Source organism: Terrapene carolina, unplaced genomic scaffold (genome assembly GCF_002925995.2).
Source record: "Terrapene carolina triunguis isolate 2854851 unplaced genomic scaffold, T_m_triunguis-2.0 Scaffold93, whole genome shotgun sequence".
Classification (NCBI taxonomy): domain Eukaryota; kingdom Metazoa; phylum Chordata; order Testudines; family Emydidae; genus Terrapene; species Terrapene triunguis.
The window spans coordinates 3,329,459-3,349,873 of record NW_020664444.1 but is presented as its reverse complement, the minus strand read 5'-3'; the positions used below and the strand labels follow the sequence as shown (position 1 = coordinate 3,349,873).

The following is a 20,415-nucleotide window of genomic DNA, read 5'->3' as shown; positions in this document are numbered from 1 at the left end:
ACAGCCCCACCCAAAGGGGGCATGTTGCTGGGTGTTTGCTTTGAGGAGGGGGAGGGGGACACCACACTTTGTGCTTGCCTGGCTTGAGGGACTGCATGTGTTTTTCCTCTGTGTTTGCACTGTTGAATCAGGTTCGCTCTAGTGGAATGTACCAGACTGACGGTCTTAGGGGGTGGAGTCCCTTCCCTCCCCACAGATGGTTAGAGCATGGGCAGGGCCAGTGAAAACTCAAAAGGCATCACCAATACTAATGGGCCTGGGCTAGCCTTGAAGGGCCACTGAGATGCAATGCGTGAACAGGCTGGCCTTTCCACTGAGAGGCGCTCAGTTGTCATGGGGAGCACGTGTCCCCCAGTTCTGGACTTGCAGGCTGAGTCATGTCCCATTGCCCACCAGAGGAACAACCTTCAGTCACGTCCTCACCTCGGCTTAGGGTGACCAGATAGCAAGTGTGAAAAATCAGGACAGGGAGTGGAGGGTAATAGGAGCCCATATATATATATAAAAAAAAGCCCCAGATATCGGGACTGTCTCTATAAAATTGGGACATCTGGTCACCCTATCTCGGCTGGATTTGAGCCATTGGCCTAAGGATGAAAGAGACTTGGAGTCCCGTTGTCTGTCCCTGAACCAATCACGTCTCCTGATGCTGTGTGAACATGATGGCGTCTTGAGATATTTTCCTCTTTTTAGCCTCCCACTAGGCATGATGCAACCTTCAGTCCAGGGAAAGAGAATTTATTTGAGACGGGCAGAACTTTCCTGCTTCGGAGCATGTGCCTTTTAAAATCTGTTCATTCTTTATTTAATAACTAATGCCTGAAATCAAACACACACCTGTTTTCTCCCTCGCACACAAAGCTGCATTTTCTGAGCCTGTCTGTAAATTAGTGTGGCGGTGCTTAGTCTGCATCTGTCCTGAGAATTGCTCTGTGGGGGTGAGTAAACCTGCTCTTTGTGCAATCAATATTTAAAATAATGCATTTCTTGTCAATTAAATATAAAATAACCTCACCAGAGGTCCCCTACGTTGTTTTCTTGGAAGCAGAGCTGCCTGTGGTTTTACTATATATATATATATAATTTTTTTTTAAACTTCATGCAGAGTTGATTCTTAAACTTGAAGGAAGTTATGTCACTTGAACTAGTACAGAGAGAACATAATTTTTTTGGCTACGGTTAATTACAAACGATTTGAAGACATTCGGACATTATGTGCGTGTGTACTACTTGAACTCCCTGGTTCATGAAAGTTCTTAAGCATGTTTTTATGTCCTGTTGACAACACGGAAGTGGATCAGGCCCGCGGACAGCAATTCCAGGCCCCAGGGCAGACCAGTTCGGGCCCCCACGCACCGAACAAACCACGCCCACATGGACACGGTCCACCTGACATTTGGGAAATACTGCACCTGTGCTGGCTGGTGCCACTTCCACCTTGACTGAATTGGCCTCGTTAGCACTGACCCCCCACTTGGTAAGACAACTCCCATCTTTTCATGTGCTGTGATACAAATACTGTACTGCCTACTGTATTTTTCACTCCATTCATCGGATGAAGTGGGTTTTAGCCCACGAAAGCTTATGCCCAAATAAATTTGTTAGTTTCTAAGGTGCCACAAGGACGACTCCTTGTTTTTGCTGATACAGACTAACATGGCTACCCCTCTGAAACCTGTCATGAATGGCTAACCCATGATGGACTACAATCATTCCTGGACTATTCCTGATTTCTGCTGGGGTATTTGTTGTTTGTAAGGACTCTGCAGGCTCTGGACTGTTTGAAATTCATGTTTCTTGTTGTGAGATCGGTTCTCGAACTTGCACGGTTTTGTGTCTACTCCCTGATTGAGTGAGCCTTTTTTTTTTTTTTAAACAGCAGAACAAGCTATGAGCCGCTGGTTTGAATGTTCAGACATTTGTGTTAAAATGTTGTAAATCTGGGATTTGTGAACACTTTCACAACTATGTAGCAGTCTCCTGACTAGCTGATAGCCCTGTGACCTGTAGCATGTTGGAATTGGTGCTTTATCTGTGAATCGGTTGTTTTGCTGCTTGACTAGCTGTACTAACAGCATGGACTTGGGGCATATACCGTAGCACCTTCCATAGCATGATGTCACTCCTTTTGCATCACGGTAACAGTAGCTTTTGGCCCTGTTTTTCACACTGCTTTGCTGACTGATATATCTAGCTGAATACTGATTGTGACCCTATAATAAATCAGTGACCTGTTCTTTATCTGTTACCATCCTAGAACACCTTTCCTGCTGGGCCTGTCTGCTCCTTCCTTTTCTTTTTTTGGTAGGCAGTAGCTCAAAACGTGTAAGAATCTTGCCCCAAGTGTAGATAGAAGTGTTAGGTACTTGCTGTGCCTATGATCTAAACCAAGCAAAAATATGTCCTTGTCAGCTTTTTAGTGTCCTTAATGCCTAGATACAGCACAGAGCATTTAGATTCATTCTGTAGAAAACATGCACTTTTCCTCTAATAACTTCTTTCCCCCTTTTCCCCCCAGGATTCTTTTCAGTAGTTCCTCAGATCTCTTCTATTTCTTGGAGGATTTCCATGAGATCAATGTTCCTTTCAAGTTGCTAGTAAGCAGGTGTATGAACAATATCTTTCTAGTATTTGCCTTTTTCTGGTACAGTGCCTAGGATAAGAGATAAAGGGATTGGTTCGAAATCTCAGTGGAAATACCAGAGGTGGTGCTACCTGCAAATAGAGTAGGCTTTAGGGACAGAGCAGGTGGATGAGTTTTACATATCTGCCGAGTTACAGCTGGATTTGTAAAACCAAATTTAAAGTTATGGACTCGGTTTTGCTGAAAGTAATTGCTCAATATTTTATTTTTAAAATAGAATGTGTTTTACTACCCAATGCAATGCCTAGAACACTGACTTTTGATACTAAAGTCCTATGAATTATTCATTGGAATGCCTTCTGAATTTTCTAGTATCAGTAGACAATCAAATTATGGTTAACTCACTTCTCCAGCATATCAGTTTATGCAACATATATTGAGTAGTCATGTGGCGATACAATACAAAGAAAACTATGTAACTCTGCTGAAATTTATTACGGATTTTGAAAAGAACTAATGGGTTTTGGACATGGAGATGTACAGCCAGAAGACTGTCTTATCTGCAGCAACTGTGTAATTGTACATCTCTTACAGTTTGCATCGCAGGGCTGATGAGTCTGTCACTTGATAAGATGGGAGGATTTTGCTGCATGAGTGGATGTGGTTTTTAATTTGTGTTTTGTCTAATAACAAAACCATCACATCACAACTCTGTGTAATCTAGGGATTTGGCACCAAATTTTCTGACTAAAATAAATTAACTATATATTGTTTTCAGTAAGCTATAATTAAGGGACTCTATACTGACAAATGCTGGGCTATCGCTGTTTAATGAAAAGGGAAATTAATTAATTTTCCCCGTCATGGTAAGGCTGTTATAAAGTATCTTGAGATTCAGCCACAAACGTAAAACGTTGCTGCTTCAGTGGAGGCTCTAAAACTCTTTACAGAATTAAGCCACGCGCCAGCCTGTGAGATAAGTACTGTCTCTCTCATTGCACGGATGGGGAAATCTGAGGCACAAGAGGGTAGGGAACTTATCCAAGGTCACAGCTGGGGTCATTGGCAGTTGGGAAGAAAACATGAATCCCCACGATGCAGAGCACCTGGTCTAAATGCTAGCCTCCACGAAGGGCCAGAAAACCAGACCAAAGGTCTGCTGAAGGTTTGGTTATACCCTCAAAAGCTAGAGAATTCCAAGCGAAGGTTTGCCTAAGCCGTGCCGTTGTATCACAGGGCCGCAGTACCTGGGATGGTTAAGACTCTCGGGTTTCTGGGGAATTCTGCATCACTTTGGATTGTAATAATCCAGGGGTGGCCAAACCAAGGCTCCTGGAGACTGGGCGGGGGGGGGGGGAAGAAGAGCAAGGCTTCTACCCTGCAGTGGGGCTTCTGCCAGAGACGACTGGTACCTGCTGAGAATTGGCCTCCCGCCAACAGCGTGAGTCGCAGCCCCCCATGCCTGCCCCCCCCCTTGCCCTCAGCAGCTCTCCCTGCAGCTCCCAGCTGTTTGATGCTGCCTCTCCCTAGGGTCGCAGCTCCCAGCTTGTCAGCTCCAGCAGCTGCCGTGCAGGGAGGGGGCCTGGCGGCACCATGTGATCGAGTGGGGCCAGCAAACCCTGGCAAAAATATGCGGGGGCACGTGACCCCATGTGCCCCCCCATGTGTTGCCTCTGGGTTCTGCCCAGCAGGGAGGGGGGCTCGGGGCTCCAGCCCCCTGGGACATGCCTGCTGGGGCTCCCAAACTTCTGCAGATTGTTGTATGCGGCTCGGAGGGCCAGTAAGTTTGGCCGCCCCAGTAAATAATCCATGAATGACACACTTGTGTATACAGATGTCATAGCAGTTAACTCAGCTGCATACAGGGGAGCAAAGTCTGGGACTGGTTGTTCCAGAATTCCAGGCGTACCCCATGGGCGTGTAACTAAAATCTCCTCCTTCAGGTACCAGGACAATTACGGCTTATGTCCACTCTGCAGCCGGCCCATAGCGGATGACAGAATCGCCCAAACACGGGAGTGGGTCTGAATACATCCAGCAGAGGGAAGAGGCCACAGCCGATTCCCCAATGGGACCTTTGAGTCTGCATCTCTTTGAAAAGTGAGTGCCCAGTGCCGTGGCAGTTCAAGAAAGGCCTAGTCTAGCAGGGTGTCCCTGTGCTGTCGCGACTTCCCAGCCAGTCCTCCTGATTGCCACCTCTGTACCATGGAGAAGTGGTGCAAGGCGCGCCAAGAGCAGCTTGGCAGAACTGCTCCACTCTGAAGCACTGTCGCTCCCCCCCCGCTTCCCCCGCAGGGGAGCAGAGATGCAGGGCCTGTCTAGTAAGCTGTTCCTATGCTGAATCGTACAGCCCTGTCCTCGCCGTGCGTGTGCCAGGTTGCGTCTCTCTGCTTGATAAAACACGATGAATAAACAGTTTGTTTATGTCTCTGTCTGGCATGCACAGCCCTACAAACGTACCCACGGTGTCTTCCTGTTCAGCTCACCCTGGCCAGAGCAGCAGCTCACCCACAGAATGGACAGTCTGCAAAGTCCCTGCTGCTTCTCTCTAAGGATGAGCGATCTGTCCAAGGTGCTTCCATGTACCCAGGCATCTGCCTGTAACGTTTTTCATGCAGCACTCAAGGCCCTCTCTGGCATCTGATTTCAACGCTACGTTGAAAGAGAGGCATGATCCTCTCTCCTCCCAAAGAGGATGAGCTATGGGGCTACGGTCTAGTGGTCCCAGCCAGCCAGAGGAGAGGCTATTAATTTCAAGAATGTTAAACCATTAGGTCTCTGCAAAGCTATTTGTAATGGTTTACGTAGTACTGAACAAATCTCAATGAACAGAAACCCATTTAAAATTAATCTGGCATTGTCATTTCTAATGGACTATTGGTTTTTCGTCATTCTGTCACGTACACAGCCCCTTTCCCAGGTTTTAGTTTTTTAGAATAGTCTCTGAGAACAATATCCCTTTGAGTTTCAATATATTGTGCGAAGTAAAGCTGTGATGATGTAGAAATACGAGTGGCCTGGGGAGGATTCCATTTGTCAAAAAATGCGTCAAACTGTGTCCATTAATTTTTAGTTTGGGGATAGAAATTATTTCAGCATCTTTTCTTTTTAAGCTGATTTTATGATGGGAGCATTTTGAGTCCATCAGAAAAAATAGCGATCGTCCCTTTTTAGGTGGGGAAGTGCCAGAACTCTCCAAGACTCTGTGCACCCTGGGGTAGCCAGACCAAGGTGTTTGGGTATGGACAGGGGCCTATGAAAACTGACCCTTTACCCATCACTATTGCTAATGGTAGAGCTGCATCTGAAACAAATCCAGAGCAGAAGGTTACGTGTGTTTAGCCTGATCATTTGAAAGGACAAAACCCAGAGGCTTTTGTATATGCCATTGACTTTCATTGAGTGACAAAGAAATGTCTTTCCAAATTCCTATGCTATTTTCTTGGTTTCCTTCCAAAGGATAGGCCTCCTATCTTGTATTCTAGTTCATCCTGATAGGCTCCGTTGGGGTCTCTTTAAAAAGAAATTAACTCTTTCCATAATTGAATCCACTGTTTCCTCTTTTTAGCTCAAGCATTTAGCTAATTTGGGGGCTCTTGCTGGTGGTTTCTGCTAGGAGGAGAAATTGGTGATGGTGTCAGGTATTTCTGTGATGTGATCCTGTTTACTTACAAAGAATGTACGAAGTTCTGTTTCCCTGAACACAGTAGGAATCAAACAGGGGGCAGTTTCCTTACGTACCTTTCCAAGCCTGCTTTTCCAGCCACCACAGTGACCAAAAAAGGGACTCTATACTGGATTTCTCTGAGTCATGCTATGCATTCTTCTTTTGTTGTTTGCTGGCGAGAAATTGTGGAAGCAAAACAAAAGCCCAGAGTTTAAATTGGAGCTGAGGTGAATACTTTAAATTAATTGCTTATTCAACGTGTTTCCTCCAACCCCACATCTCCCCCCTTTTCCCCCTCTGTAAATTGTCCATGAGCTGATCCCGTTCCCCCCCCCCCCCCCCGCAAATGTTTTAATAGTTAGTTGTTGGAATGTCGCTTGGTTGTTACGAGTATTCACAGTCTGAGTTGTGTGTGCACGTTCTGTTCTCTGGTGGGTTTAACCTGACTCATGGAATCCAGTCTGCAGTGGGATCCGTGCAGGAAGTGACTATAACATTTGCGTTCTGGGATGAAATTCCCCTCCGTGCATGAGGCCTATGCACCATTTAAGTCCAAATTGGAAGACTTAAGTTGTGCCTGGACATTGTGCTATTGCTTTGCACAGAGCTGAATTTCACCCTCTCTGCATACCGTCCAATACTGGCTTAAAATCTGCTGTTTCCATGGACATTCTGGCCTGAAAAGCCTGTTCACTAGAATATTCTGAGGATGTGAATATGAGGATACTGAATAGAATTGAAGCAAATTAATTTAAAAACTGGACTGACCGGTCATGGAATTTTTAATTATTTTTCCAGTTTTCACCCAGCTCTAATTGAAACTCAGTTTTCTCTTTTCCCACTGCTTGTAACAACGACACCTTCTCTAATTATGGAGCTTAACAAGCATTGTCCAAGGTTGTTCGTACTCTAATGGTCTCTGGGATAAGATTTTGTGTGCTCTGTTGATTTGAATGGCCCTGTACTTACCTGTTGCATCTGAAATTGCTGGTAACTATCTTCCAGAAAACCTCTGGGTACTCCGCCTTTCCATCTAGAGACCCTGGTGCCTCCAGCCCAAATGCTAGCGTGTCCATCTGTTTTCTAAACCTTCATTTGTTTGGGTTTTTTTAAAGAGATTATCCTCTTCCAATTTGCATCATTTTAGTTATAGACTCATCGCTTTCAGAGATTCCTTGCTCCACTGTGTTTTGTTCTGTTTCTAATTAGACTGAAACGGGGAAGAACCTCCCAAGATTCCAGCCGCATTTTCCCCCAGACTTGCAAAACAACTTGATCCCAACTCTCCTCCCATAAAAGCTCACCCCAGACTTGGGGGAAATGATTGACTCTGAGCCTTTCCACTTTCGCTCACCCCTAGCCTGGTTTCCCTGCTCAGTTTCCAGGGCAGGAGACAGTTTCTTCCTCTGCCTTTGTGATTTTCACTCTGGAGTTTGGAGCTGTAGAAAGGGTTTCTGCTCAGGATGTCCAGCCTTCTTGGGAATATTCGGAGCTCTTCGATTCAGAGCTGACTGCCATTTCTCTGCGCACAGCCTGTCTGTAGCGCTTCCTTCTCCCCCAGTTCCTGTCGGACCGGGTGTGTGTTCCGTTCCTCTGTGATCCCACCGTCTCTGTCCCATGATGTTCTGAAGGGAGGGCTGCACCTGTTCACGTTCTCCCCCAGTGTGCACACCCTGAGGCTGCTGCTTGCCTGTTTATCTCGAACTTCTCTGAAGCTCCTGGATTTCTGGCTGTCGTATTAATGGCCAAACTCCCCCTTCTGAAGGGCCGTGGTTGGCTTGGTTGGGTTCATAGCAATATTGTCTTTCCCCTCTAGGTCAGCGGTAATAGGAGGGCGTGAGCATCTCTCAGCTGTTTGTGGGTCTATGCAAATTGCAGGGGGTGGGTTCTCTCTTCATAGTGTAGAGGTACATAGTGCATCTTTAAAAGCTCTCAGAAATGTCAGTGATTGACATCGTCTGCAGAGCCCAAAGATTGGCTGGGCAAAGGAAATAACCTGTGGGTGGGGGGATAGCTCAGTGGTTTGAGCATTGGCCTGCTAAACCCAGGGTTGTGAGTTCAATCCTTGAGGGGGCCATTTAGGGGTCTGGGGCAAAAATCTGTCTGGGGATTGGTCCTGCTTTGAGCAGGGGGTTGGACTAGATGACCTTCTGAGGTCCCTTCCAACCCTGATCTTCTATGATTCTATGAACCTCTCCTCATCCCTAGATACAAGGCATCTTCTAGTCAGTCTTGGCTGACACTGATGGGGCAATGGGCTTGTGGTGCCACTGCCAGGGCTGTACCTGTTCTGTGTCTAAATAAGACTCTGACCTCCAGTGTTGTCAAGCTGGCAACCTTCGTGGGTCACTTAATATTCTGAGCAGGGCAAGCCTTTGTCCTGATGATTAAGAGTTCTGAGAAGATGAAATTTAAGTGCCTCGCTGTAAATCAGAGGCAGGCGTCCTGCACCGCACAGTGACCCTGTGCAAGCAGCGTCATGGGGTAATTACAAGAACATAGTGAAAACCCTGATTGAAATGAAAGCTCCAAGGTTCACTGTAGTTCTATTTCATTTTCACAGCCAGCTGGAGGAAGAGCATCATACCAAAGCCATAAAGCCAAAGGGCCAGTTAATTCCCAAGTTTATTCCTTTTTAGCTGGTGGGAGTGATGCAAACTTTCTAATTTGGCTTTCTGTTGTTCTGTCAGATCCTCTGTTCATCCAAGTGGCTGAATCAAGAACACTAGCATCTCCCTTAACCTGGATGTTGGCTCCTGGATCACGAGGCTCTTCAGAAACTGTATCTTGATTCTCCCTGTGAATCTTGGTGCTAATTAGAAGCTTACACCTTTGTGTTTTCCTCATGCATTTGCCCAGTTGTGCAAATTAAGATTTTTTGTAACTGGACCTGACATTTATAAAAAACTGCATTTCTTTTAAACGTTTCTCCTTGGAACTTGCATTGTGATGAAGGTGATAAAGAGGTTGCCTGTTTCCTTGCATTAGCAGAGGAGATGCTTTCCATATTAATTGGTGTTCTTAGTCAAGATGGTGGTGCTCTCCTGGCTGAATTTGGGAGCAGAGCTTTTTGGAAGCTCTTGTTTTTCTGAGCTCTGTAACTGGACGCTGTCCCCTGCATCCTCTTAAAATGTTTTTTGTAAACCGGACATGTCCTGGTTCTCTTTGGTTCTGTGGGAGAATGTAGTGGTGATGAGAGCACTGGAGTGACCAGTCTGAGCTCATGTTGTCGTAATATATTTCGCTTCAAAACCCTGTGCCAATGGCACCCCTCTGCGCCTGAGCCCCATTTTGCGTATGGAAGATCTGAAGTGCCTGGTGCAGGGCTACAGACAGAATCGGCATCAAACCCAGAATTGAGTGTTGGTGATCCTGACTCCCAATCATGGGCTCAGGCCACCGGGCCTCTCTGACTTCCTCATGCAGCATTCCCACATGTATACCCAGGACAGCTTGTGTAGGTGCCCGTTGACTTTCTGTAGCCAGCCTGCCTTTGCCTTGGCCCAAGAATCCATGTGCCTCCTTTCAAGTAAAGCTTCAGCAGAGACTTCAGCTGTCGGATAGAGGTGCTATTTCCCAAAGGCGCTCCTGCCCTGAAAGGACCCTGCCCAGTGTCCTGAACAGCCAAGCTTGGTGGCTTTAGCTGCCTTCGGACTTTGCAATGACTCGAGTGAAGCCTGATGGGTGTCAGACTGGATGCTGTACCCTGGCTCTTGTGGCACGGCCTTAATATGCCCAGAACAGATTGTTGCATGGGAATAATAATTCCCTTTGAATTGATCTCTTCTCCAGCTTTTACAGCGGAGAGTCCTGTGAATTTTAACTGGTTTGCACGGGAAGCATTCCTGCCTGCATGCAGGGGGTTCGGCCTCTTACTTACTTGTCTCAAGGTGAGATCTCACCGTTTGTCCACTCTGACTGGAGTCTGGGGGCATTACCCTGTACACAGCAGCCACTTGCACCCTGCAGGTCTGGGTGGGGGCAAATTTACACTTAAAACACTGCTTCGGTACTGATGCAGCTGCGCTGCTGGAGTGCTTTAATAAAGACGCTCTAGGCCGACGGGGGAGAGCTCTCCCATCGGCGCAGTTAATCCACCTCCCCTAGAGGCGGTAGCTGTGTCTGTGGGAGAAGCTCTCCTGGTGACATAACCCCCCCTGGTAGAGTGTGCTAAGGTTGGTATAACGACATCGCTCAGGGGTATGAAAAATCCACACCCCTGAGCGACGTAGTTATAGCGATATAGGTCTGTAGTGTAGACCAGACCTGCATTTCAGCATCTGAGTTTTTTCCTCCTTTGGAAACCTGAGAGCAGTGAGATAGTGACCAATGGCCTCCTTCAAACAAACCGTTTTATTTAACGGTTGGAGCAATATATTAGAGAGAGAGGCTAACCACAGCCAAGCCTGCATGCATAGTTAGTCTCCTCCATTCTTGCACTTCTCCAAGAGCTAAGTAAGAGAGGCTTTCCTCATGAGCCACTGGAGCAGAACAGAAGCAATTTACATTCTCCTGGCAAATGGTCTGGGAGCACAATGTAGTAAAATCTCCTTCTGTGAGCAAAGTAGTGATCGAAAGGCCAGGGAGGTGGCATTTGATTCATAAAAATCTACAGAATCAGAGTTTGAGGTGTCATCTTTTGCAGTGTGGCGGGGGGAGGAGGGGACTCACTCCCCCCCCAATCCCTCTGGTTCCTAGTTCCAGGTCCTCCAGTTTTGATAATTAGTGTCATTGGAAATGGGTCGAGTTGGGTATCATTTGAAAACCCTTTCTCCCACGAACACCGTGGTACAACACATGTACAATTATGAACAACTACATAGCTATATTTGAGAAAACGTTGAAAAATCAATGGCTTTTAACGTCTACTTTGACACAGGGCTGCTTTGTGTGCATAAAAAAGGCATTGATCGTGGCTGATCCTAGGGACGTTAGCCTTGACATGTGGGACTGAAAACATTTATTCATCAAAGTCATCATCCGGGTGTCTCTGTCTAGGGCCCTGCAGCTCGACGCATCACGTTGATCCTTGTCCACGCCGCGCTTGCACATCTCCGAACAAAGCAGACTCTGCTGGCCGAACATTGGCAGGGTGGTCTTTGCACATGAGCATTTGATTAGCTGAAGGGTTGATTCAGGAGCCTATGGGGTATCTCACACACAACTGATGTGATCAGTCCATGCTCCAAGACCCATCCATGCCCAGTAGGGGAGGGTAGTTTTGGATGCGCTCAATCGTCCCAGAGCCATTCCGCTGCTTGATGATCGCAAGTATAAATGAACCTCTTGCTGGTGGCAATTTTTCTCCATTTGTCTGCTTCTTGGAAAGCGTCCACTAACGTAGCTCTGCAAGTGTCGTAATGTTGGTCTCCAAATGGTTAAATTGGGGTTCTGAATGCCGCCAGTGCATTTACGACCTCACCAGTGAGTGTCTCGGCCATTCCGAGCGCTTTTAGAGCTGGGAGAGTCTTTGGAGGCTGAATCCAATGCCTTCCAGTAAAATAATTTGGTCTTTCCAGTAGCGTCTCATCCAGAAAGGGTGCAGAAACCTGGCATTGCGGTGGCTTTTAATGGTCTGAGTCATAGGAATGCATCTCTGAGGGATGCTGTTACAGTGATTCTGTTCCCCAACAGTAGGCACAAAACCAGAATCTTGCAGAAGTCCTGGGTAATGTCTCTCAGAGAGCCCTAGAACATCAGTGTCTCATGCATTGTTCTGTTGTATTTGAACATTTATCGTGGTACCACGGGGAGCTCAGACTTTCCTACAGTCTCACGTAGATCAACATTACACTGAGATCTGGACACAACCAGGCGATGACCAAACAATAACCTGTCTGCTGTTATCTCTGTAACAGCACCTGCCACCCGCACTCTGACTTTCTTTGCATTTGAGCTTTAGTCTGTTCTTCTTGATTGGAGCCCCCAGATTGATGGACCCTTGGTTAATTCTTTGGGTTTTGAAGGCATCCTACAAGTCACAACCCAAAGTATCCATTTGACTGACTCTTCGGCTCTTTCATCACCGGAGACTGTTTTTGTCATGATATTAATGAACCCGTGAGCTTTACACGTGCTCCCAGACTAAAAGTCCAGATCCTGTTGTGCCTGGGACTCTCAATCTGGGGGTGCAGATAGGTTTGGGCGCTCTGCATGGGAGCAGGCAGGATCATTGAGGGTACGTCTACACAGAAGAGAAAAAATGCCCCGGCACCAAGTCTTGGAGCTCAGGTCAACTGACTCAGGCTTGCGCTGTGGGGCTAAAAATAGGAGTGCGGACTTTCCCGCTTGGGCTCTGAGACCTGCTGAGGGGGAGAGGGTCTCAGCGCCCAAGCTCCAGCTGAGGGGGATGTGTGCACTGCTCCATTAAGCCCCTTAGCGCTAGCCCGAGTCGGTTGACACAGGCTCTGAGTCTCGCTGCAGGTTGGTTGGTTTGCAGTGTAGCCATACCTTAAGATGCCTCGCTCTGGCATTGTTTCTTAGGCCTGGTCTACACTGGGGGAGGGGGGGTGGTGTCCATGTAAGATACGCAACTTCAGCTACGGGAATACCGTAGCTGAAGTCGACGTATCTTATTCCGACTTACCTCCTGTCCTCACGGCGTGGGATCGACAGCCGCGGCTCCCCCGTCGACTCCGCTACCGCCGCTCGCTCCGGTGGAGTTCCGGAGTCGACAGGGAGCGCATTCGGGGATCAATATATCGCGTCTCGATGAGACGCGATATATCCATCCCCGATAAATCGATCGCTACCCGCCGATATGGCAGGGAGTCTGGACGTACCCTTAATGACCTTTTAAGTGTAAGGTTTTTTCCAATTAATCCACCTTTGCGAGCGCACCCGTTTGACATAATTTGTGTAGTTTGCTTAAGAACAAATGAAGTTGGCTGCCATGTTTGCAACCCGGCCACGGCAACCTTTGGGGTCCTCTACTCCGTTAGGCCTAGGATGTATTACTGACTCGTCTGTTTCCTTTGCCCAGAGGAGAGCAATGCACTAGCAGCCTGACAATGGAAAGTGACTGGATCTGTTGAAGCTTTCCCTTGGAACGAGTGAAGGTGCTAGTGGGAACACAGGGGAATATTTCCTGAAGTTCTGACTGTTAAGATGACAGAGTCTTTAGCTGCCCCTGCTTCCATTTTCCAGCACCCCATGATGGGCTCTCAAGGGGTGAACAGGAACCATTCTCCCTCGGGAAGGCCGAGCTCCTGCTTTATTTGCAGCTGCCGGGACACAGCTCCCCCTCACATGAATACCAAAGCCTTTCATTTGCATGCAGGGGCTCAGTTGCCAAGTGATGCTGAGAGCGGAGGGCTGCTCCCTCCCTTGTTCTCATCTGCTAGGATTTTATTCATGTCTCTTTGGAGCTTGCATTTGGAGAATATCAAAGCTTCTGGATGTGTCCTAATTCTGCAGCATGCCGATAACTTGCCAGTGCGTGTGTGCTGCCTGTAATCCCCCCGAAGTCCTAGTGGGCAACAAACTCGCTTCCTGACTCAGGCAAAGAAGGACTTGAATTCATGTCCCCAAAGTCATAACATGCACAAGTTGTTCTTGCTGGCCGGCGAGAGTGAGTCCGGCCTGGCAGCCCTGGGGCCAGTGCCTTCTCTTTCCCCACAAGCCCTGGAACCATGGGCAGGGCTGTGTGTGGGGAGGGTTGAACTTCAGTCACGCTGCCCCTGCCAGTGAGCCTCGCCCCATCCCAGGGGGCTCCCCTCTAGGATTGAATCTCCATGGCCCATTCAGTCCTTGGCCTTCTTGCTGAAACGTTTCCAGCTGAGATACTAGACTCACGCCCATTCTGAGAGGAATGGGTCTGAACGCAATCCCGCGCGTCACAGGAGTCATCTGCTCATGGAGACTTAATTTTGGCCACTCCCAGGCTGACCAAGACTTAGATCGCTATCCAGGAAATGAAAAAAGCTCCATAGCCCATTCCTGAGTCCACCGGACTGTCCAGTCTTAGAAAACACACTGGCAGTGGGGGTCTCGGAGAGGGAACATTTGGCATATCAGCCTGCATAAAATCACACACAGTCTGCAACTCACCACGCTGTGTGGCACTTTGAATTATTCATATGCTGAGTGCTATAGGAAACCAAATTGTGTTCTCTTCTGTCTGATTGAATGGGATAGATACGGTCACACCAATGCACACTTGGAATAAGTAAGTCACAAAATGTGGAGAAATCTCTGCATAACTAAAAAACCAAACCCAGGGTGAATTAGATACAAGGTGGCTAGATATTGGGACAATCTGGGTTTGATGTGCACTTGTACCGTCCCAAAAACTACCCTTTGAGGAAGCTGAATGTTTTTTCAGAGTTGCTCTCATGGGGGAACGAATGGCATGTAGTTGTCACCTCGGCTTGCTGATGCTTGGGCTCTACTCACAGCATAAAACTACAGGTTTTTTTTTATTGTGCATTTTGTAGGATGCATTACTTTGCAAACTGAGTAAATCAAGCAGGGGAGAAAAAGGAAGAGGAACCGCTACCATCCTGCCAAAACCCAAGTGTATCGGTGCATGGGATTGCCAGGGGATTATCTGTATTAACATTCTCTTGGGTTCTATTTGTTTTAAAGGTGGACCACATTTTAATCTTACTAAGAATGGCAAACGTTAAAGGCCTGTGCCCAGCAGGCAAAGGCTACCGAAGACCCAAGTCTGGCCACGTCATGAAGTGAAGCCTGATTAAGGTGGTTATGTGCTGGCTCAAAGACTAGCCGCTCCTCAGCTCCCAGTCATACGCTAGTGAAACGTTGAAGTAGAAACCTCCCATCATAATAATTGACTCGGTCAACTTGAAGCAGATTCCCCAGGCCTTCTGTCCTTGGAACCCAGGGAGGTGATTGCATGGAGCACATTGGGAGCCCATATATAGGGCCCTATCAAATTCACAGTCTGTTTTGGTCAATTTCACAGTCTTAGGATTTTAAAACTAGTAAATGTCATGATTTCCGCTATTTAAATCTGAAATTTCACAGTGTTGTAATTGTAGGGGTCCTGACCCAAAAAGGAGTTTGGGCGGGGGGGAGGGGGTCTCAAGGTTATTGTAGGGTGGGTTGTGGTACCGCCACACTTACTTCTGCGCTACCGCTGGTGGTGGTGCTGCCTTCAGAGCTTGGGGCAGCTGGAGAGTGGCGGCTGCTGGCCGGGAGCCCAGCTCTGAAGGCAGCGCCGCCATCAGCAGCAGTGCAGATGTAAGGGTGGCATGGTATGGTATTGCCACCCTTACTTCTGCCCTGCTGCAGGCCGGGTGCTGCCTTCAGAGCTGGGCACCTGGCCAACAGTTGCCGCTCTCTGGCCACCCAGCTCTGAAGGCAGCGCAGAAGTAAGAGTGGCAATACCGCAACCCCCCGAAATAACCTTGTGACCCCCCTGCAACTCCCTTTTGGGTCAGGACCCCCAATTTGGTACACACTGGTCTCTCCCTTGAATTCTGTATAGTATAGGGTAAAAGCACACAAAAGGCCAGATTTCACGGGAGGAGACCAGATTTCACAGTCCGTGATGCATTTTTCATGGCCGTGAATTTGGTAGGGCCCTACCCATATATGAACCCTGTTTGTGCGTCTCAAAGATAATGTACAGAACACATTCACTATTCAATCTTGGGCTTGAAATCTTGGCTGCACTGCAGTCATCTGCAGAACTTTTAATAACTTTAATGAGGCCAGGATGTTACCTAAGGTGCTTATGAAGTGCTAAATCACTGGGCTCTAATTTCTAGGGCAGCTGGTTTTAGACATGACAGCATATTCTGTGGTGCAGTTTTGTCTGAATGTGGCAGTCTTGAGAAATGTCCCTCTTGAACGGCCTTGTCCTAGGCGATCTTGAATAAAAGGTTTAATTAACTTTGCCACAGGATGGAAGGCCTCAATCACTGATTGTCTTGGGCCCCGGAGGAATTTCAGAGTTGGTGCATAAGCATTTTTTAAAAATTACTCAGAAGCTGCTAGCAAAACCCAGTCAAAAATGAAAGGGATGGGAATATTTAGGAAACCAAAATAGATTATTTCAGTGGGATTTACAGATAATATTGTACATGGGGCTATCTAGCTATTGACTGATGTGCTCATTAAAGCTCTAAGATTGGTCCCCGTCCTTACAATGTCTTTTTAAACAATGTGATTGAAACTACACAGGAAAATATAAAGGAGAAAATGGGGGGCGCGCGCGTGTGTGTGTGTGTGTGTGTGTGCTGCCTATTGAGAATAACAACGTTAATTTGCTGGTGCTGATTATTTTCTTAATTGCTGTTACTGCTTTTTCTCCTGAGCACTAGCCTGATCCTCTCTTCCACTTTGCAACTCAGGAATGCCAGCCCACAAGGGTGCGGAAGGCAGTAACTTCTTTACTGCCCCCCGTGGCACTGTTCTGCATACGTGGGACGTGGCCATTCGCAATGGCTGAACCCAAGAGGTACTGAGTTGCCTCCTTCGCTAGCCAGGGCAGGGGAGGCCGCTCAGCACGCTGCAGAGCGGGGCTCGTAGTGCCTTTGTCTCCCACCCTGGGGCAAACGTTCAAGACAGACCCTGGAATTTGCACGCTACACTTCATCTTGCTGATGATGCCTGGACTGTCTAGTCCTTGAGTTTAGCCAGTTCCATGTGCTGGACAGAGAACAGAAATTACATCCCTTGTGACTCCTGGGGGCAGATGGTCCAACCCACAACCAGTGCAGGATTTGTCCCTGTAGCACACACTCCAGCATTTCATCTGTATATCGGTCCTACAGTTGTTACTAGATGATTCTCTGTGTGTGCGTGTTCGGGTGTCTAGGAAGATAAGATTTGCCGTATATTTATTTCCCATGGTCTGATAAAAGCCCATTTCCAATAATGCTTCTAAAAATTGTGGGATGATGCACTAGGGGGTGACTGGAGATTTGGGGTTCCTTCTTGACCTTCCCTATTAAACAACATGTTTTCATTCTGAAGCCTGAGATCTGACTTGCTGGGTGGCCTTCCCTTCCCTAGCTAATAGTCATACATTTTGTCTAGCTCTTCTTGAGTTCTTCTCTTGCTCAGACCTCATGGACCGAATCCTGCACTGACTTTATACCTGGAAGCAGCTCCGTTGCAATCAGTGAACTTGTACAGACTGTCAGTGAGGGAAGCATTCATCCCCGTGTACTAACTGGAGAAACATTCATCTCTGAAACATATTTCACTTCTCCATTTCAATGGTGGTTCTGTGTGGCTTCTATGTAATAACTCTATTTTATATTCAGTCTTGTGGGGCTTTAAACTTTTATTTATTCTTCCCTAGTGTGTCGTGACTGCCAAAGACTTGCAAATGAAAGCTCTTTACGTAGGGTCTTAAACCCTGCTCACCAGCAGGGTCGATGTGCCGTCGTGTTGGGTGCTGCTCAGATCTGGATGTATGGGATAAATATCATGGAGGATGCAGCTGTTGAGCTGATTGGCTGAACCTAAGCTCCTTGGCGTGATCAGCCACTCCACGATCGCTTCTGCTGTAGTCTGGGTAAAGTGGCTCTGGTGAGAAGGCTGCTATTGTCAGGTTGTTCCCGTTGAGGACCTGTCAGCATTTCTCATGGACCCAACACTCAAGGGCTCTGTACTGGTAGGTCTGGCCCTGTGACGGTTCTTGGGGGAGGCAGGTCTGAGTGTCACCTTGTAACCCGCCCTGCCTCCAGCAAGACATAGACTTGCCTATGGTAACCGGGTGTCAGCTCCCTCACACCACCAGCCTGTCAGCCACTCAAGCACTCACCTCTGGGCTATGCCTGCCCCGTCTTTGCCTTGCAGGTTAACAATAGGGATACCCAATCCCTGAATTCCTTTGAATCGTTCCTCTGGGATATCCAGTCCCTGGCACTAGCTACTCACAGGAATCCCAGATCCTCTGCCCCTAGTTTTACTGGTTTTACCTTAAATCACCACCTTAAATCACCATAGAGAGTCCACTAGAAACAAGGAAGAGTGGTGGAAACAAATGGTTACAACTGAAAGCAAAATCATAAAACGTGAACTAGGACCTACACTTGTTAATAATGACCTTTCCCTCGAATAAAGTGGATTTCCCCCCCGAAGTGCAGTCTGTTGCAGGGCTGGCTGGGTTCACAGGAACCAGGATCCAACCTTTCTTGAAAACGCCCCTGCTCCACAAGATGTTCCCCCCGTGAATGGATGCAGAGTCTCTCTCCACCCTGTGACAGACTGAAACAATCTTTTGTCTTCTTATCCCATCTGGTTTAATGTTCCTTCTTACCTCCAACTGGTTTTGATTGTTCGCAATTGTCTTTTGATGGTTTTCCATTGACTCGTGTGGGATGGGGCAAGGGAAGGCAGTAGAACTTTGCATCACATCACTGGCTGACCAGGGAGGGGGGAGAACTCCCTCCCACTCGAATGGGCCAGCACAGACACATACAATTGCCTGGTAGTGATGACTAATTTTTACTCCAAGATGATGAGGACATAGTTTTCAGTAGAGTACTTTATTCCTTAAATAGTACCCGTACACACATTTCACAATGATTGAGTATTGATAAGTTACAAGCTTTCAGTAGAGACCTCGCATGCTACCCTTCATGAATAAATGCCATGAGAGCGGAGTGTTAGATGTAGTGAGTTTGTCAGACAATTGCTTGTAAAGAACACGGGCTGGCACCAATGGGCCTCTGTGTCACACCCTCTTTCACCAGTAATGTACAGAGGTAGCTAGAGTATCAGTCACTGGCCTGAGGGGGACCCTCTTCTTCTCCAGATCGCCAGCCACTCAGAGCCCCCCCTGCCTCCAGAGCAGCCCATGTCTGGCATCTCTTTGAGGAGTGCAAGGATGTAGCATGGGCCAGCCTGCGCTGTGCCACCTGGCCTCCTTCCGTGCTGCATCCTGCGCTGGGCTGTCTCCCTCCGTCTCGCAGAGACAGGCAGAACACGAACCAGCGGCTCGATGCAGAAGCCAGATAAATTCCTATTGGCAAAAAGGCACAAATTGTTAACTGTGAGGGCGATTAACCATTGGCACAAACAGCCAAGGCACGTGGTGGATTGTCCATCTCTTATCAGAGGGGTAGCCGTGTTAGTCTGGATCTGTAAAAAGCAACAGAGAGTCCTGTGGCACCTTTAAGACTAACAGTTGTATTGGAGCATAAGCTTTCGTTGGTGAATGCCCACTTCGTCGGATGCATGTAATGGAAATTTCCGGGGGCAGGTATAAATATTCCTATTAGCAAAAAGGCACAAATTGTTAACCGTGATTCTTGCCAGCATATTTATACCTGCCCCTGGAAATTTCCATTACATGCATCCGACGAAGTGGGCATTCACCCACGAAAGTTTATGCTCCAATACATCTGTTAGTCTTAAAGGTGCCACAGGACTCTCTGTCCATCTCTTGATGCCTTTGGATCCAGACAGGATGCCTTTCTGGGAGTTAAACACACGCTATTGGGCGTGGGACCAGGGTAACTGCATGAAATGTAACGGTCTGTGCTGGGCAGGAGGTCAGAGTAGGGGTACGTCTGAACATCAGCGGGGCGCTATGCCTCCCAGCCCATGTAGACCTTCATGCGTACCTCTGCTTGAGCAAGTGCACTCAAAATACCAGTGTGTCAAGTGCAATCCTGCCCGACCCCCCCTGGTGTGGACTCGGCTGGCTAGCTTGAGTTATTCTTAGCGTGCTATGTTTAGCATGCTAGCGCCAGCTGGGAGCCAGACCTCCCACTACTGGGTAGATGTACCTCAAATGATCTGATGGTCCCCTCTGACTCCGACCTTAAAATCTCTGACTCTAAACTTCTCTGTGCTGTGGCTCTCCCTCCTTTCATACCATGTATCACAACCCATCTGGGTGGAATCTGCATACCAGGGCTGAGCCCTCTTCTTCGAGGGCAATGCTGGTTCTTACTGGCCGATTTCTTTTCTCTGAGACTCTGCATTCAGCTTCTTCAGCCCACTGTGTTGCGGGACTGTTGACTGCAGCCAGTAGCTGGAGCCCTCTCTCTGAGTCGTTCATGTCCTCAAGGTAAAATATTGGTTATTTGAAATTCTAGTGGTATGCTTAGTCACTTTTGCAAGACAGATTAAGCTAATGGAATTCTTTTCCGGCCTGTCTATACTGGGGCTGTTTGTCCCACTGCAGCTGTCCAGATGTCACCAGGTCATGTTAACCCCCTGCATATATACCCAGCAC

The 20,415-nt window shown here is 47.7% G+C and overlaps 1 protein-coding gene across 2 annotated transcripts in view; it reads left to right on the top strand.

Annotated features, from left to right (window-relative positions):
* Nucleotides 1-20,415, top strand: part of RAB26 (RAB26, member RAS oncogene family) — a 199,989-nt gene that overhangs the window by 6,660 nt on the left and 172,914 nt on the right. The gene's annotated exons all lie outside the window — the stretch shown is intronic.